The sequence below is a fragment of the Centruroides vittatus genome, unplaced genomic scaffold (genome assembly GCF_030686945.1).
Source record: "Centruroides vittatus isolate TY-2023 unplaced genomic scaffold, ASM3068694v2 contig_958, whole genome shotgun sequence".
Lineage (NCBI taxonomy): Eukaryota > Metazoa > Arthropoda > Arachnida > Scorpiones > Buthidae > Centruroides > Centruroides vittatus.
This window is the reverse complement of record NW_027122637.1, coordinates 1542754-1562029: the sequence shown is the minus strand read 5'-3', so window position 1 is coordinate 1562029 and position 19276 is coordinate 1542754. Positions and strand designations below refer to the sequence as shown.

Genomic DNA, 19276 nt, shown 5'->3' with positions numbered 1-19276 from the left:
TTCAATTGATTTGAATCAATACCCATAATTGCCAAACAATGTAAATTTAACCAAATTATTTGAAATATTTCTTAAACTTAGATCTATTTAAAGATTTAATTTTAAATGTTATAAATTAAATAATTTGAAATGCTCTATTGACAAGTCCATTCATATCTTTTTATATTTCATTTGAATGCCAAACAGTATCAATTATTACTATTAGAGTAAAATGACAACATCCCAAATTAGGTGGGACAATTCCAGTTTTTAAACTGTTTGAAAAATTCCTCTTTTGGACTCTTTTCTAATTATTTAATATTCATTATATGAATTATAAGTCAAAGATAATCACATATAACTTATAGTGTAAAAATTTTAATATCAATTTATAGAAACAGTAGCTCAATTGGCAATTTATTACCCAGTTTGGCAACTCTGTTTGTCAGAGAACAGTGAATATATACCATGTGTAAGTACCACAGTTGTGCAGATCAGTTATAAAAGGAAATTGACGTTAATTATCTGAGTTAAAAAATGGTGAGTAAAGCAAATAAAGCTATACTCAGTGTGGTAATTAATTATTAATTGTCACTATTGCTGTAGGTCATTATTTTGTAAATTAACATGTGGATAAATAAAATGATCATTGATTGTTTGTAACATCTATCAACAATGATGTCAAAAAGCTTGACAGTTGATGATCTTTGAGCAGGATTGCATGACTCATCTAACTCCCACTTTTTACATTTCAGGATCTGATCATTTTATACTAAAATATTTTTTATAAAAGTAAAATACGGGTGTACTATAGATTACCACCTATGGAATTTCAGGACTTTGATTATATATTTGAACTCAGGGGACTGAGACGAGTTCAACGGTACCCTATTTTTGGACCGGAGACGAAAAATAAAAAAAGTTATCATACTTTTTAAGTTATTATACTTTTTTAATGCTCTCATGAAGACGGCACTATAGTTGCTAGTACTGCCATCTTGCGGTAAAGTCTGCAAACCATGACATCGGACTACGGTCATCTCCAGTAGGGTTAAACACGCGATACGAGAGTGGAGAGAGTGACGCGACTTCCAATCATCGTGCGATTGCCATTTCAATTAGTGTTACCAAATAGCTTATACGACGTATAGTCGTATAAGCTATTTGGTGTTACTTATGGCAGCGAACATGGCGGCCATTCCCACTGTTTGTGCTCCTGACTGACCTCCCGGAGGGGAGCCGCCGGCAGGCCGCCATGTGCTAAACGTCACTAGTTATTGATTCACGGTAGTTCTTGAACAAAGTAAAAAAAGGGGAAAGTCTACTAAAGGCAATTTTAATGGCAAGCAACGCGACTCCTGATCACGATAGCGAGGCCGACTTAGCAGAGAGAGCGACACGACTCCCTATCATCGCGCAATCACTGGAAAAAAGTATGATAACTTTTTTATTTTTCGTCTCCGGTCCAAAAGTAGGGTATCGTTTAACTCATCTCGGTCTCCTGAGTTCAGATATATACCCAAAGACCTGAAATTCCATAGGTGGTAATCTATAGTATCCCCTAAAATACTTATATGTTTCTTATTTATAAATAATTATTTAGTACTTACTAATAACAACAAGACTTTAACAAACAAATAATTATAAATTCACAGAAGGGCTATCCAGTAATTATGAGTACAGTTTAAGGGAGAAGGGGTTCACAAAAGTACAGTACATCCTTATACAAGTATATAATGGAGAGATGGAATCAAGGCATTGTCTATGTAGACATTTTTAATGATATTACAGGGCATATGAATTTGTTTTTATAAGCCTACTAGTCATATGAATAAACTATCAGAAAATATTTATAAAACTTTTTTCCAGTCATTTCTTCAATGTCTGGAGATCCATGAATTATTGTACATGTAATTAAAGGGGAGGGAGTTTGCCATAAGTATATCATTGTGTCAAAAGGAAGGAGAGAGTCAAAAATGGCTTAAAAACTGTAGTGCAATTAATATACAACCCAAAACAGTTTGGTAGCTTTCAATAGCCAGAGTTCTAAGCAGTAGTCTGCATATTGGTAAAACATTTGTTCATCATGATTAGATTATGAAATTCAGATAGATCTGCTATCAAATGAAATTGCATTAAGCTTTCATCAACCAAAGTTGGACAAATTGCAAAATTTCATCTGTAAATCAAATCCATCTCATTTTCAATTCAGATTTATTTGATTTGAAAACAATATGTATATTTCATTTTATTATTGGAATTTTTTTTTCTATTAATCCTTGAAAATAAAATCTTCAGACTATATGCAAATTTTCCAAATATATTGCCTGAAATTTACTTTCCACGAAGAAAGAAAGAAAATGAATTTTTCATCTCAACGATATTTTTTATTATAATTTAGTGCAAATTCATGCTGTTTTTATACATTTTATCAATCATTCCATAAAAGCATTGCCATATCTATAAAAATTGTTTTAATGTCTGAATCTTAGATCGTTTTTCTTTGTACTAATTAAATTTAGCTAAATTTTTTATTGAATGTTCATTTTTATAGTATTAGCTGAAAGTAAAGGATTATAGTAATAGAAAATTTTAAAAAATATTGTAAATATTGAAAAATATATAGTCTGTGTGATTGTTTTGCATTATATAGCTTCAAGAATATAGTGTGTTGTAGCCAATGACTAAATATAAATTTGAGATTTTAGTTGTGAAAAAATTAATAATAGAATCATAGAATTTAAAAGTAAATTACAATTATTATTATTAAAAATGATTATTTTAAATAAAATAATAATTTTTAATAATAATCAGATAAATAAAATATCTGAGAATTAATCATCATCTGAGTAATTCTTGAACTCGGGTGAACTTCAGATTCGAAGGACATAAAAGGGATTTTTTGAACAAATAAACTAAAATGTTAAGTGGTTATAAAAGTGAATGATTATATCCAGCAAATATTGCTAATTTTAGCTTCCTATTAAACAAAATATAATTATTATATTTCATTTCTTTATTTTTCAATAACTATTGATAACTTGTTCTAGTCAGTATTTTGGCTTGGAAAAACAATTGGTCCAATAATGATAGCTGTTTGAAAAAAACATTACTATTTGAACAAGAAAATAAATTATCACAAAAGGCGTTAATTACGTATGAATACCACTTTATTCACTAGCACTTTCGATGTATTATAAGGCAAATCACAAAAGGTAATTAATGCCTTTTGTAATAATTTATTTTCTTGTTCAACTAAAAGATTGGTGTGACATCCGACCCTCAAATTCGATTAACTTACAAGCATTACTATTGTATATTTACTTAAAAATACCAGTATGAATTTAAATGTGCTTAAATATTTTTAATATTTTAATAGTAGTTACTGTATATATTAATACTAAATAATTTACACTAGTTATAATTATTGAAACTATTAAAAAAAGCATTTTAGTTCAAATGTAATTTAATTGATTAATTAGTAACCAACAAAATTTCTTTTGAAGAATTAACTATCATTAAAATATTTTAAAAAATTAAATAAAATTATTATATTTCAATTTATTTTAATAAAACACATTTGAATAATTATTTCTAATTATACAAATATTAAAATATCAATATTTAATTACAAATTTTATAAAAATTTAACTAATATTTCAGGTATAAAAAGATATTTTGTTTGGGGTTTTATATCATAATAAGAGTTGATTCTGGGAGTTTTCCTTTCCAGGAGTAAAATTTTTGGGAGATTTGATGGTTTTTGTTCTCAGCAATATCGAAATGCTGTTGTCTATGTCAGTCTGTTTTAATATATATCCAAAAATGTATCTTGTCATCTAAATATAGGAGAATAGGCCTCAATTTGGAAACTAGAAAACTTTAAAATTTTTTCCAAATTCCAGAGGTCTCCTAACAAATCCAAGAAAGTTGGCAACCTGTATCATAATAATCCTGGAAAAATCTGTTTTTATTCAGATGATGAGGATAAATTCCAGATTTTGAAGAACTGACTGTATAAAAATATATAAATATCACATTTAATATTAATTAATTAACCATAACCACTCCACTATTAACTTATTGTTGAGTATACTAGAAAAAATACTGTATATATTTAGCAATAAAAATGATACATAAGTATTAACACTTCAAAGATTTTTTTTATTAATTAATTTTGAAATCATTTCTAAATAAAATATCTTAGAAATTATATAGTATATTCATTAATGTATATTTTAACTATTAATAATTTTAATTAGCAAAACAAACTATTTTCATTTTTTTTTTTATTCTCAAAAATCTTGTCTTCTAGTAATTGATTATTTGGTTTGGCATAATTCGAAAGTAGTTTAAGGGCTTCCACACTATCTTAGAATTTTAAGATCATATTGCATCTTAAAAAAATAGTATAAACTAACATCTATAACAATATATGATAATATTTAAAATTTGCTAATTTTTATGTGCTGGCATTTATATAACTCAGGTAAATTTATAAGAATTTTTAATTTCTATAATTAAATGCCATTTATAACATTGATCTTACAATTTATATATTTTAATGTTGTTTATACACAAAATGATTATATTTTGTTTATGCAATTTTAATTACGGATTTTAATATAAAATCTTGTCTTTGCTTATAAACATTTTTTAAATTAAAAATATGAAATATACTTCATTTATTACAGCAATATTGCTTTTTCTATGGCAAATATGATTTAAAATTTACTTATAATTTGTAAATATTATGAATAAAATAATACTTATTTGTTATCATCAACAATCATATATTATTAGTAATGATATTATATGATATTAATAGTAATGATATGATGAGTTTTTCTAAATGATATAGATTCAGTTTATTAATATGTACCATGTGTAATAAAAATATCATGTAGCCTGTTTATAAAAAAAAAAATGTCTTTACATATAATTTATTCTTTATATACAACTAGTGTTGCCACCTTTACAAAATCACTGACCTGGACGGCAGGTCAGGTTTGTTTGAACAGAAGTTCCTGACACATGCACAATGCCATTTTACAATGCAAAGAAGAACGTGCATGCTGGTTCTAATCAGTTACAGTTAGAGACTAGGGAAAAAAAAGGTTGAGAGGCAGGTTGCACATCACACGTCAGCATAGAGTAGCATGGCAGAATGGAAGATGAGTTTCAGTGAGTGTGAGGTCTTTCATTGTTCAAATGGTGTAAATTTATAACAATATTTGCAAGAACTTTGTTTCATCATAATTTCTACGAAATTCCCGGACAAAATTAATAGTTCACCCGGACAGAGAGTCAATTCCCGGACTGTCCGGGTAAAAACCAGACGAGTGGTAACACTATATACAACTGATAAACTTCATGGATATGATGTTATCATATGGATTAAAATTTAGGCTAATTTATGTTATAGATAATAATTTGAATTAGTACATTTTTTCAAATCTGTCATCAAAAATAAATAAAATAGGTTAGAAGATAACTTATAACAAGTATTTATTCATATATAAATTTAATAAAAATATTTGACTAAAAAAATCAAATATATAGGCCTAACTCCATAAAAAATACAGTCAAACCTGTTTTATGCGGGGGATAGGGACCGCATTAAAAAAAACGCATTAAAAAAATCTCACAAAACTTCACGAATGGCTGTAAATAATAGTTTTCGCAACACAATTAAAAAATATTTTTTTATGCGGTCAACAGGGACTGCATAAAAAAAGTCTCACATAGAAAATAACTCAAAACCGTACGAAATAGAATTTATTGACAACAGATGTCAGCACTTGACTGCATCGTCTGGTCTATCGTCTGTTTTACATATTTTTGTCCAGGTGGTGTTTTGTTGACTTAAAAAGTAAATTATTTCATTTTTCGCATATTCATGTAATAATATTACTATAATAAGTGCATTTATGCTATAATAAGTTTATTTAGCTATAATAAGTCAACGTAAGACATGACGAATCGCAGGAGACTAGTCGCCAACTATACCGCACAAATAAAAAATCGCACAAAAAAAACCCGCACAAATTAAAAATTCACATTAAAAAATCGCACAAATAAAAATCGCACATAAAAAGAGCGCATAAAAACAGGTTTGACTGTATTTGGAAAATTTTCATTTACAGCAATTTAGATTTTCTGATTCAAGTAGCTTTCTTTATCAAACAATAATGAAAAATACTCAAAAAAATTATTACAATTAAATTAAACAGAAAAATGCATTAAATATATGTCATTCGTTATGTATTTAATATAAAATTTATTAATTATTGATTAGCTTATTTTCATGTTTATAAAATTAAGATGATGAAATTTTATATATAATCACTTTTCAGAATATCAACTCACATTTTATTCAAAATTAAACTGCATTAATAAATAAAGTAAATGAAACCAATTTCCAGCACAATGCATTGATACAGTAGCAAAATAACTAAAAGTACTATTCAAGACCCCTTTTTTTAGGAAAAGTTACATTATGCCATAGTAACAAAAATACAGTGGAAGATATAAAATTTAATAACACAAGCTTACACTTAAAATATATTTTTAATGCCCATGAATTATACTTTTTCCCACATTGGATCCAACATGTCTTTGATTCAAACTATAGCTGTTCCATTTTTATTAAATTTTCTCTAAATCTTCTAGATCCACTTCTCTTCTCAATTTATACAGTCAAACCTGTCTATAATGGAATCTATATATAGCAAAAACCTATTATTAACAGAAAATTTCTTTGGTTTCTTGAATTGTTTGTAAAAATTAATGTAAATTAACCTATATGTAACAGAACCTGTGTTATGTGGAAATGGAAAGGAAAATTGGGCCGTATAACAGAAAAATTGGTATTTTTATCTAATTTAACAAGAAGTTTACAAGCCTAGCATGTACAAATCATAAAAAAGTCAAAAAGTACACATGCAATACAGAATTGCAAAATATGACCACTGTATTTCAGTAATTTTGTTGGGATTTAAATGGAAAGTTTTTGCATATTTTTATTAATGGCTGTCTTCACTTAACATAAATATGTGATGTAATTATAAGTTGTGAAATTTAACTCATTATTCCTGATGCAAGAATGTTTTCTTTGTTTTGAAGTTTATCTTAAACTTTTTTACATCACATTTCGTTTGAATAAAATCAAGTCGAAATGTCTGCAGATAAAATGTACATCAAGCATATTATGCATGCTTTTTAAGTTTCATACTGTTTGTATAGCAATATCACATTATACAAACAGTATACTTGTACTGTGTATGGGAAAGATGCTTCTAAACTCCGGATGTCTCGAACGTGGTTTTGAAAGCTTTGTTCAGGAAATTTTGAACTAAAGGATACAAAATGTACGGGCCTCCAAAAGCTGTTGAAGAGAAATTGTGGGAAAAAATTGTTAAAGATTGACGAATGACAACTCATGAATTTGCAACAAATCTTAGTGTGTCACAGACACGTATTTTTGAAACACTTCATCCACTTGAAATGATTATAAAACATGCTGATGATTGTGTTCTGCATGCAGTTTGTGTTTTTTTTTTTTTTTTTTTTTTCACTTATGAAGAAAATGAACTGAATTGAGTATAATTTTGTCTTACGAAGATTTGCAGCTGTAAGGTTTTATTTTTTTAAACTGGTCACTCAATTTTACCTTACAGAACTTTTTTACAGATGAATGAAAAAATTAAAGTTAAAATAAAAATATTTGTTATTAACCAAAAATTTGTTCTAGTGGGTGGTGATTGTTTGGTTGAGACCAAGGTACCACTGTATTTGATTAATGCAGTACACATCAAGAAATTTATTAATTGCATTAGTGAAGGGATACATATAGTAGGTACAGCAAAAACTTGTCTACTACAGAAAAGTTGTTTGGGCCCTTGGGGTTCCATGATAGACAGCTTTAACTGTATAATCAATTACTCAAAACTGGGTATATTTAATAAATAAAGCAAATGAAACCAATTTCCAGCACAATTTTATAAGAAAGTAAAAATAAAACTTAAAAAATTGTGCTGGAAATTGTTTTCATTCACTTTGTTTCCCAATTTATAGTTTTATAACCTTATGTATAATTAATTTTATATTTAATAACAACAATTTTTAAAATAATTTTTTTCTCCAGAGTTTGATTTGCTTAGCCAAAATCACAAAATACTGGTAGTTAGTTGCAAGTTTGCACCTCACCAATGGTCTGGCCATATGTTTTCTGGGTTTAATTCACAGATGTAATATCTGAATAGAGGCCAGTTTCTCATTAAAAGTCCACCCAGGATGCAACCTTCTTGGCAGATCAACTAAGTGCTGCATTGCCTTATTCTATCCTATCCATTCAGAGTCAGATTCCTTTAAGTACAGTTTTTCAGTCTTTCAAATAATAAAATGAATTTTATTTTCAATACATCAGTATCGGAATTGATTTCATCAATAGTTTTTTTGAAGCACCTGCATTTCCATACAGTCCAGGTGCTGATTAAAGAGGGCAAATAGTATTCAAATAGAACTTTCACTTAACATGGATCATGCACTGATGTTACAAGAAAATTGGCTAATTTAATTGACTGCCTGTAAAAAATATCAATGCATTATTAAATGAAAAATATAATTTTTTAAGTTTTCTAAATTGATTTATTTTATTAAAATAATTATAACCATGTGTGTTTTTGCATTATCCATCCCCTATGTGGTCTTTTCTTATATCCTTCCCTCTCTCTAAACTGGGACACATGGTTTATGGAAGAACCATAATCTAGAAGTTAATAGCAAAAGAAATTTTGTAACTCATATATTTGCATTTCATTGTTTTCATAAATAATCCAAACTTATTAAATAATTACATTTAAGTTAATCTGAATTATCAATGATATTTATAGGTATCCAAATTAACATAACAGTATATCATTTCTATATTTCCAATGTTGTCATTAGAATTACTGTACTATTATAAAAAGTGTTTTATGTATAAATAATGTTTATTTATTAGAAACAGATTCACATACACTTCATTAGAAAAATACTGAGACTAAGTGAATTAGGATAATTTCAGATTGTATTCTAAGAAAAGAACTTCATTATAAAAGATTACACATTTAAATATGTCAAAAATCAAGTTTTAGTACAAAGCAATAAAATTAAAAAAGGTTATTCCCTTTTTCAAAAAATACAGTAGAGCATCGATTATCCGACCCCCAATCAACCGTCACATCGGTTAACTGACCACTGTTATAACACGCACGTGGTGATTTGTGATCTAACAAAGAGATGACAAGAAATACAATAAAAAAAACGTTTTTTTTTATTTCACCCGTGGTCTTTACAATAATCAGGATTCTTATGGATTCCGATGCTCCTCGTAGTCCGTTCGTTCTCTTGTACGATCAATTAACACTAAACCCAGACAGAACGGTTGACGCGATTCCCGCGACAAAAAATAAAAATAAACGATCAATAAAAATCTACCGCGGTACAAAGAAGTCTTATATCTAAAAAACTAAAAACTACTTATGCTAACAAATAAAAAGGGAAGAAGGAAAAGAATAGAGAATAGGACGAGTATATCGATAGAATGAGACAAGAAGGGTACCCAAAATTGGTGAACACTCTGGTGGTGGTGGTGGTGGCCGAAATATTTCTTTCGTGAGGGTTGAGGAAAAACGACGTAAATATCTTCAATCAAAAAAACTTTCCTATAACTTTCCAGAATTCCTGAGATCAAAATATTCAGTCTTAGCTTGACTAATGTCTCTCCAACTGATGCTAAAACAGTCTGGAGAACACTACACTGCGTCTTCTTCCTTCGACGCCCCAGCTAAAAGTAGCTTATCCTTTCTTACTTTTGCCCTCAGGGTTACCACCTTTCTTTTGTGTTCGAAGTAGGTGACTCACCACCCATACTAAGAAGCTTCTAGAAATTGAAAGACAAAAGAATCGAGAACAAAGAAGGAAGAAAGTATAGAAATATATACATATATATTAGATATATACAAATAAATATTGGTGTACTGTACTACCACACCACGTTCTAGTCAGCAAATGCAAATGTACGCTAGTGATGTGGCGCTACAATATTTGACTGTCTTTGCTACTTTAATATTATTTTTGTTAAATTTTTGCGTGTTTTAGCTGGAAACATTGGCTTGACCATGAAAGGGAGGCCAGTATTTAAACCAGGCTTAATTTTCTATTGTTTCTTTATTTCTGTATTTATTTTGTGCAAAATAAAGAAATAATTTAACAATGATTAGTATTTAAAAAAAAAAAATTGTTAGGCTTAACATCGATGAAAATTCAACGCGAAGTAGGTTAATACTAATATGCTTATTACATGGGATATACTAATATACTATACTAATAATGTATTTTTTTCATACTTTTCGGTTATCCATTTTTTCAGTTATCCAACCAACCCCAGTCCCTTATTGAGTCGGATAATCGATGCTCTACTGTAATTCTGAACAGATTCAGTTGTAGAATTGTTTAAAATACTTAAAATTTAATCTTTCACCTAGCATTTTAAATAATCTTGTAACTCCTTATATTGTTATTTATATTATTACATTAATAATCTCACATAATATCCCAATTGAGTTCATTAATCTATCACTTTTGGAACTAAAGTGATGGATTAATGAAGTTCATAAATAATTGCTATACATTTTGTACCAGTACATGTGGTTATATGTTTCCAATTTGTTTATGCATGCTCTCTAATCAGTTTGAAGATGATACATTACATGACTAAACTGTGTTAAAATTGACTGAAAAACCTGTAGAAACATTAGAGAACATGTTATTGCATAAAATTAAAATTAGCAGTAATTTGTGTAATATTTTCTAGACATGTATCCTACTGCATACATACAATTTACAAAAACTGTACAAACTTCAACTATGAGACCTGCTTTTAGGTTGCTGTCCTTGCATTGGCCTGTAGAAAAGAAAATACATCAATCATACACATTACTGAACACAATGTGTGTTAGCTCTAACAAAGCAATATTTCAGCACAATAAAATGTATACTATGTATAGTTTACTGAAGTACTGTCAGAGGATGCTGAATTACTAATATTCTGGATTATTGAGTACTAGAGTAATGCACTTCTATTGTTTATGTTAATATAAAATAATCCATATTATGAAGTGACAATGTTGTACGTTCAAAAATATAAATTTATTCAGTGTATGTCTCATTAGTTGCTGCAAAACTACTATACATAAATAGAACTCCTATAACTTAATAAATATTTCAATTGACCAGTTTTAATTTCACATCCATAGACCAATACTCATTTCCTCTTATTACCTTAGAAAATAAATTACTACTATTCAGTGATGATGATAATTAGAATTATTATATATAAACTTGAATAAAATTTAACATTATAATGTATAAAATGTATAATTGATCATTTTATTAAAATATTTCAACTGAGTATTTATTAAATCAGTTCCACGTAGATTAAAAAAGTAACAAAGAAAATTAAATTAATTTTAATAAAGTAAAAATTACATTACAGATACTAGACATATCTTCATTGCCATGTCCAATCACCAGGAACAACTATTCTCTACTGCAGAGATGACCTTTCTTTGTAGGCTACTACTCTGGACAAATATGTAAAACAGTCTAAAATGTCCACAGGTGATAATCCCAACACAGTTAAAAATAAAACATTTCTTTGTAAAAAAAGGGCTTTTTTAATTTCCCTTGTGGGATAAAAACAATTTTGTCTCAGGTGCTATACATAGAAAGTAGGAATTTTCAGAGTTTAGAGTTAAGTATGTTAAGATTATTTGCAGATATTTTTTCTTGACACAGTTTGACTTTTTCTGTTCTCATATCAGTGATAAAGCTATTTCAGTATAGATGTGATGAGATAAAAAACTGTAGGTTTATATGAAAATCTTACCACAGTTGATTTGATTTTTTATAATAATTTGTTAGTTATGGTATATAACAGTGGTGGCGAACTTATGACCCGTGGGCCAGACACTGACCCACACAGACTTTTTAAATGACCCTTGCATTGATTTTTATATCATAAAAGAGAGAACAGACAATCAAAAATATTAAAAAAATAAAGTATATATATATCTAATGTCAAATTTATAAAAAAAAAAACAGTCTAAAGGCCCGATGCACGCATCAGGACATGCGCAAAAAAGTAGTTTTTAACCACCTTCCCTCCCCTTTCCAAATGACATCACTCAGTGACCCATGAGCTAGTACTAAAAAAATTAATGAACATAATTTGACCCACTTCTCAAAAAGGTTCACCATCACTGGTATATAGTAGTAAAAAGAATTAAGTTGAAATTGTTCAATAATTCTTAAATTGAATTTATTCAAACGTAGCACAAATATTACACTAAAATATCTTAAAAAATTATTCACATTATCAATATTCACAAGAATTTTATCAAGAGATTATTTGGAATTCACAAAATTATTTTAAAACATTTTATGCATATAGAAATATAAATTAATTTATTGAATTCAAAAATTTGGATTTTTCTTCCTGGTAGTTTACATTATAAGAATGTAAATCAATTTTTTCTGAAAAAATACTTCTTTCATCATGCTCTTTTCTTTCCTGCTGACAGCCGTTTATGAGTTTCCTCATTTTTGTGGTCTACAACTTAATTTCTGAACTGAATTATCTAATTTATATATTTGTATAATACCTATGATTAATATAACAAACATTTTTACAAATTGATTCAATGTTACATTTGTAAACTTTAAATTTTATAGCCTTAGGAAAAGACTTATAATGCATATTTTTTAAAGACTAATTAAAATCTAAAATATTAGCATTTTCCAAAACTTTGTAATTTATATTTTTAATATGATAAATGAATCACTAGATTTTTATAAGTTTTAAATTTGGCAAAGTTGATTCTCAAAAATGAACAAAACAAATCTTCACTACAAGCTACAGTCAAGACCATTTCAAAGTTGACATAGCTTGTTTTTTGAACTTTTGAGTTTATCATCCTCTTATCAATATGTAAAAATTGAATTAACCTTAATTTTACTTTTCAGACTTACAAGTTAGTTTTTTATTAAATCCAACAAAAACTTTTGAATAAAATATGTATGTTTTACAAATTGTAAATTTGTGTTGTATGGCAAAACCATTTCAAAATTGACATGAAATAAAACATTAAGAAAGAGTCAAATCAGAACTTTGTTGGACTATCTTTGGCCTGAATTACATGAAGTCAACTTTGCATACTGTTAATTAATTTATCAGTGATATCCTGCCCAATTTCTGACCAAACCTTAAATAATAATTCTTTGTACGATGATAAAGATTTTCTATGGCTAAGAGGAATACAGTGGTCTAATTCAGCGGTCGGCAACTGGTACTCCATGGACCATTGATGGTCCATGGAGAAATTTGGACATTGATCAACTGAAGGTTACGCAAAATGTTACGAAAGAAATGCAAAATGCTTAGTTGATTTTTTCACTCATTGGGAGTTTTTATTCGAATCTAAAACCAAATATGAAGTGACTGTTATCAATAAATAATGAACAATAAACAATATTGTGAGTGTGATTGTTGTCCTTCATGGAAAGTGCTAAGAATTTATAAACTTACTTCAAACAAGCAGCAATGAACTTTAGGCTTGCATTAATTTGTTATAATTAAACACGTGAGTTTCATATTAATATAGTAAAATTGAACTTTTATGATCATTATTCTACAGATTTTGTATCATTTAAAAAATAAATGAAAATCAACAACTTTAGTGCCTTTGACCGGTGTGCTTCTCTCTTCTTTCTCTGTAAAACGCAAACGTTTTCGAACCTCGTTGGTTCGAAAACGTTTGCGTTTTACAGAGAAAGAAGAGAGAAGCACACCGGTCAAAGGCACTAAAGTTGTTGATTTTCATTTATTTTCACTCCGGTGTTGTTCCTTTATATATTTTATCATTTAAAAAAATTCATGATAGTGGTCCACAGGATTCAAAATTGTGAGTTTAGTGGTATGTGAGGTCAGAAAGGTTGCCGACTGCTGGTCTGATTCATCCCACAGATGTTCTATTAAATTTAAGTCTGGTGACTGTGGTGGCCATTCAAGAACTTTGATATCATTTTTATTGAAATATCTTCTGAGAAGCAATGCTGTATGTTTGGGATCATTGTCTTGTTGAAAGGCAAAATTCATTTTCAATTCCCATTTTCCTTGCTGATGCCATTAAATTGTCTTCAAGTATCTGTTTGTAATGTACTGCTTTCATGTGATTGTGAATTTGAACAATATTGCCCATTCTGAACCCTGAAAAAACACCCCCAAACCATTTATAAGGTGAGTGTTTTATTGTTCCCACAGTTTTATTTTTATCGAATGCTTGATTTTTCTTTCTCCAAACAAATTTTCATTGTTTAGCATCCTTCAACTCTCATTTTGACTCATCACTCCAAATAACATGCTTCCAAAACTCTAGAGGCTTGTCACAAATTTTTTGGCAAAGCTAATGTTTTCTTCTGATTCACTGCTGAAATTATTGTTGGTTTTTTACTAGTCACTCTTCCATGGAGACCCTTTTTATTTAATCTTCTCTTAATAGTTGAAACACTGGCTTCAAGCTGTTCTTTTATTTCTTTAGCTGTTATCAGAGGCGTAGCTAGGGGGGGCGGTGGGAGCGGCCCTCCCGGGTGTCACCCGTGTAGGGGTGACACCCGGTAGGCCTGTACCTAAAAAAATAAAAAAAAAAGGTCAACGGCTCGCCTCCCATGACAGTTTCTCACTATGAGGAGATGCTACGAGAGCTCGGATTATTCTATAAATCTAAACTCATGTTGCGACATCGCATACTCAATATAGCGTTCAAGTTGCTCGAGTGCAAAGATATTACAATTCAACAGTGTTTTATAAAAGAGTTAAAAAGGGTGACACCACGATATCCGCACCGAGTGTCACCCATGCTAACTACGCCACTGGCTGTTATAAAGGAGTTTTTGGTGGCCTCACAGTAAATCATGCATTTTCTCTTGATGTTGTGGCCTTAGGGTGGTGTCCTGGTAATCAGTTTCTCACTGTATTGTTATTTAAATATTTTACCATTATTTTTCTGACACCTTCTCATGACATTTGATACTTTTTTGCAATAGTAGCAAGAGAATTGCCATTTTTATGCTCACGTACAATCTGAAGGCTTTCTTCGAGATTCAATTCTCTCTTCTTTGGCATACTTTCTTATTGATACTAAAAAACTATTTAATTGACAATTCTGGAATTAAATTTTGTGTTATACTCAATTTGAAATTAATATTTTTTCTGTATTTACAATGTTTTCTTTGTTGTCAACTTTCAATTGATATAACGATACTTCACTTGTTGCTCTTCGATAGTTTATTGGTGAAACAAACTAATCAGTTATGTGTTGTTTTATGCAAATTAGCAAGGCTATTGCAATATGCAAAGTAGTTAAGAACAGAAATGCATTTTTTTCCCTTAAAATGTTAAAAAAAAACAATTTTTTTCAGTTGTCAACTTTGAAATGATCTTGATTATATATCATTTACAGTAATGACGTTTCATTTCATTGTAAAGAAGTTATTACAAAATGTTTTTGTCGGCCACATGGTTCACTGATGAACTCAGAGAACGATAATATTGGTCTTATCCAGTTATACACTCCAAATACTCAGTCTAATGATAATGATAAAGATAATTTATCATGTGTAACTTACTACGATGCAATCAGATTGCTTCTCGAGTGGTTTGCTACCAGTCGTCCAAACCGAGTCGTGTCCTTTCTTCCTACTTCACTCCCCACTCCAAACAAGCCTATGTACAGTACGTCCGATCCAAGTCCCGGTTAGGAAAAAAGGGTCGGACTTAATGACGATTTTACTCGTTATAGGCATTTAATTATTTATAAAACTCCTCCCTACTTTTTTTTTTTTTTTTTGTAACTCTTTCCGCCCAGTGGGCACTAAGAGGGCCTCTTATAGCAAGCCCATTATGGGTTCGGCCAGGCCCACAATGGGGCGGCCGGGTGGTGAGGGACGGGGACCGACATATCCGGACGGACCACCCCACGAAAAATTCCTGGGGATTTTTCGACCCGTCCGGATTCGATCCCGAGTCCCCCAGGACGGCAGGCTGCTAACCTTGACCGCTCGGCCATCCGGCCGCTACTCCTCCCTACTCTCAAAACTAACCCCTCGATACTACCGCGCGTATCAAAATCGCGTTAAATAGCGAAATAATTATGAATGTAAAACGTAGTCTTTGAATGCCAATTTCATACTTTATTGTATACAATGGAACCTCGCTTAACGAGCATAATTCGTTCCAGAGCAGGGCTGTGGAGTCGGAGTCGGAGTCGTGGAGTTTTGCTATTTTAGCCGGAGTCGGAGTCGTCAAAAATCCCCCGACTCCGACTCTTTTTCACTTTCCCAACTTGTTATGTATGTAAAAAACGAAAAAGTATTTCAATCGTGTCACATTTGACTCTCCGAGTTTTTATTTTATTTTATTTTATTTTTTTTATTTTTTTTTATTTATTTATTTTTTTTTTTTTTGCAAATCCATACGTTTGGAGATCTCTCGAACCCAAAAAATGTCAAATAAAGGGAAAAATTCGCGCATCCACGCGCGTATGTTGGCGTCTAATTTGTGTAATTTCTTTATTCTGTTCTGAACTAGTAAACAATATTTCAGAATGAGTAAAGTTTAAGAAACAAAATTTGGCACAGTAGCGTGTGTATAAAGGGCATTAATGCTATTAAATTTTGGTTCTTTATTAAAGGTCGACAGGGTAGAGCAGTGGCGTAGCGTGAGTTTCAGCCGCCGGGGCGGAGGAAAATTTCGTCACCCCTTATTTAGGTATAAGTAATGAAAAATTCCGTGCTCATTTCAATCGATCCGAGTCGTAGGTGCGACAAAAATATGAAATGAAATGGTTCAAATTTTTACAAGATATTATTATTTATTGTGAAATTTTGCCGCCCCCTAAAAGTGCCGCCCGAAGCGGGCCGCCCCTGCCGCCCCCACTACGCTACGCCACTGGGGTAGAGACATAGAAGGGATCATGTGTCATATCTCTAGTATGGTCGGACCTAATGAATATTTTACTCGTATTAGCATTCACAATCTTATAATCGAGATGTGTTAATAATAATAACAGTACTGTAATAATAATGATAAGCTCAGAGTTCAAACGGTTAAGGATTACCTCGAAAAACTCCGTTTCTACCGTGCTATTTTAGATGCGGTATTTTGCGGTTTTGTGAAAAATCTAACATACTTTTAGACCCATCTAAAAATTCTCTAATTAGTCTCGAAAGAGAGAGGACCTAATTCTTGTACCCAGTGAGAACGGATAAAATCGGCTATAATCTAAATATCTTAATCTTCGTTATTGTTACTTTTTGCGTGAGCAATATATGGCTCATCTGCTAGTTCTTATTTTTTATTTTTTTATAAAACTAGTCTCTACCTTCAAAATTAAGCTTGAGTTCTAATATGAGAACAGACAGAAAAGGAAATCTTACAAAATTTGAAAATGATATTTATTATGCACTGGAAAAAATAAATCACATTGACCACTCTTCAAGTTTTGATGTTAAAACGGCAATACTGCACTATCCAGACATTATCCAAAATACAACATTGATTGTCACAGCATTGTCACCAACCAAGTTTCGGTAGAGCGTTTATTTTCCGCTTTTAAAATTATTAAATATGATTTAAAAAGTTCAGTGAATGCTGACTTAATAGAAGTGATCTTTTTTTGTAAGGAGTAATTCAGTTTATAACAGAGATGAAAAATAATAAATTAATCAACATGGCAAAATAAGCAACCTGTTTTTTACCATTCTAAATGTTATATTTATCATTCTTGACTTAGTTTAATGTATCTGTATACTTATATATTATCCAATATACTCGTATATTATGTACTTTACAACATTTTTATTAAACTAATTTGTTTGTATAAGAATGTATTTACTATTTTTATTCATACACGCTTACCAAATACCAATGCCATCATCAAACAAGTCAATAAATGTGAACTTATATATTCAGTAGATGTGTCAAATTTTAATGTTTAATTAATTTTTTAAAATCGTTTTATTTTGTATTTTTTTAAAAAAATAATCAGAATCGTCGTCATTATTACTTTCCCGGTTGTTATACAGTAAGGCCTATAACAAAGGAAAAGAATGACGATCGGTCAAAAAATGATTTTCTCAGATTTTTACGCTTTTGGACTCGGGAAGCCTCGAAACGTAGTGCAAAAACATTCGAGGTTTTTCTGTACGCACGGGTGTTAGAATGTGTACCAACCGATTTACTTCAACCGTTTTCAAGCTTAATAACTCCTGTGTTAAACCATCTCACTCTGATTCAAAATCGTGCCTCCCATACAGTCTAACATTCGTACATACAGAAAAAAAACCGAATCTTTTGCAAATCTCGACATTTCGAGGTGCCCTGAGTCCAAAAATGCAAAAGTTTGGGGTGGGATCATTTTTTGAACTATCGCTACACTTTTTTTCTGTTATATAGGCCTATAACAACAGCAAAGTAAAAATTATCGTATTGACTCATTACTTAGAGGCATATTTTAGCTTTGGAATAAAAAAGTTTCTACGTTCTATCTTTATTAGAACTATATTTATTGATGCTAATATTCTGAGGTCACGTGATGACGTCAGAATTTTCGGGCCTACTTTGTTAACGAGTCCGCCCTTGGTCGGAGTCGGAGTCGGAGTCGTGTAAAAATCTACTGACTCCACAGCCCTGTTCCAGAGTCTTATTCGTAATGCGAAACACTCGTTAAGCGAAACAATTTTTCCCATAGAAATTAATGTAAAATACGATAATGCGTTCCATGCCGAAAACATGCTGAAATGTTTTATGTATAACGTTTATTAAAAAAAAAAACAAATTGTACAATATACACTGTTAAGGAGCGTGAATCATCATAATCTTTTCATCTAGAGCAGAATGAACCATCCTGGAATGAGAATTCGATTTACAGAAACAAAAAAAAAAAAAATTACAGCTAATATGTTTGATAAACACTCCAAACGATATGCCAAATTCTTGGGTTATGTAAAGGCTATAATTAAATATTAGAAATTAATTAATTTGGCTAGAGGTAGGCAGTTACGTTTCCATCTCGTATTAAATTTAATAATTGTAAATACAGTAGTTAATATTTAATTCAGACATTTCTAAAATTTAATTTGGAATCGGTCATTAAATTTAATGACCCAAGAATTTGGCATATCGTTTGGCGTGTTT

The 19276-nt window shown here is 30.2% G+C and overlaps 1 long non-coding RNA gene across 1 annotated transcript in view; it reads right to left on the bottom strand.

The window, feature by feature from the left end:
- Nucleotides 1–16087, bottom strand: part of LOC136985333 (uncharacterized) — a 60765-nt gene extending 44678 nt beyond the window's left edge. The window contains exon 1 of the long non-coding RNA XR_010882328.1: nt 15709–16087. This is a non-coding gene — a long non-coding RNA (uncharacterized lncRNA). The remainder of the gene's footprint in view (nt 1–15708) is intronic.
- Nucleotides 16088–19276: the final 3189 nt, after the last annotated feature.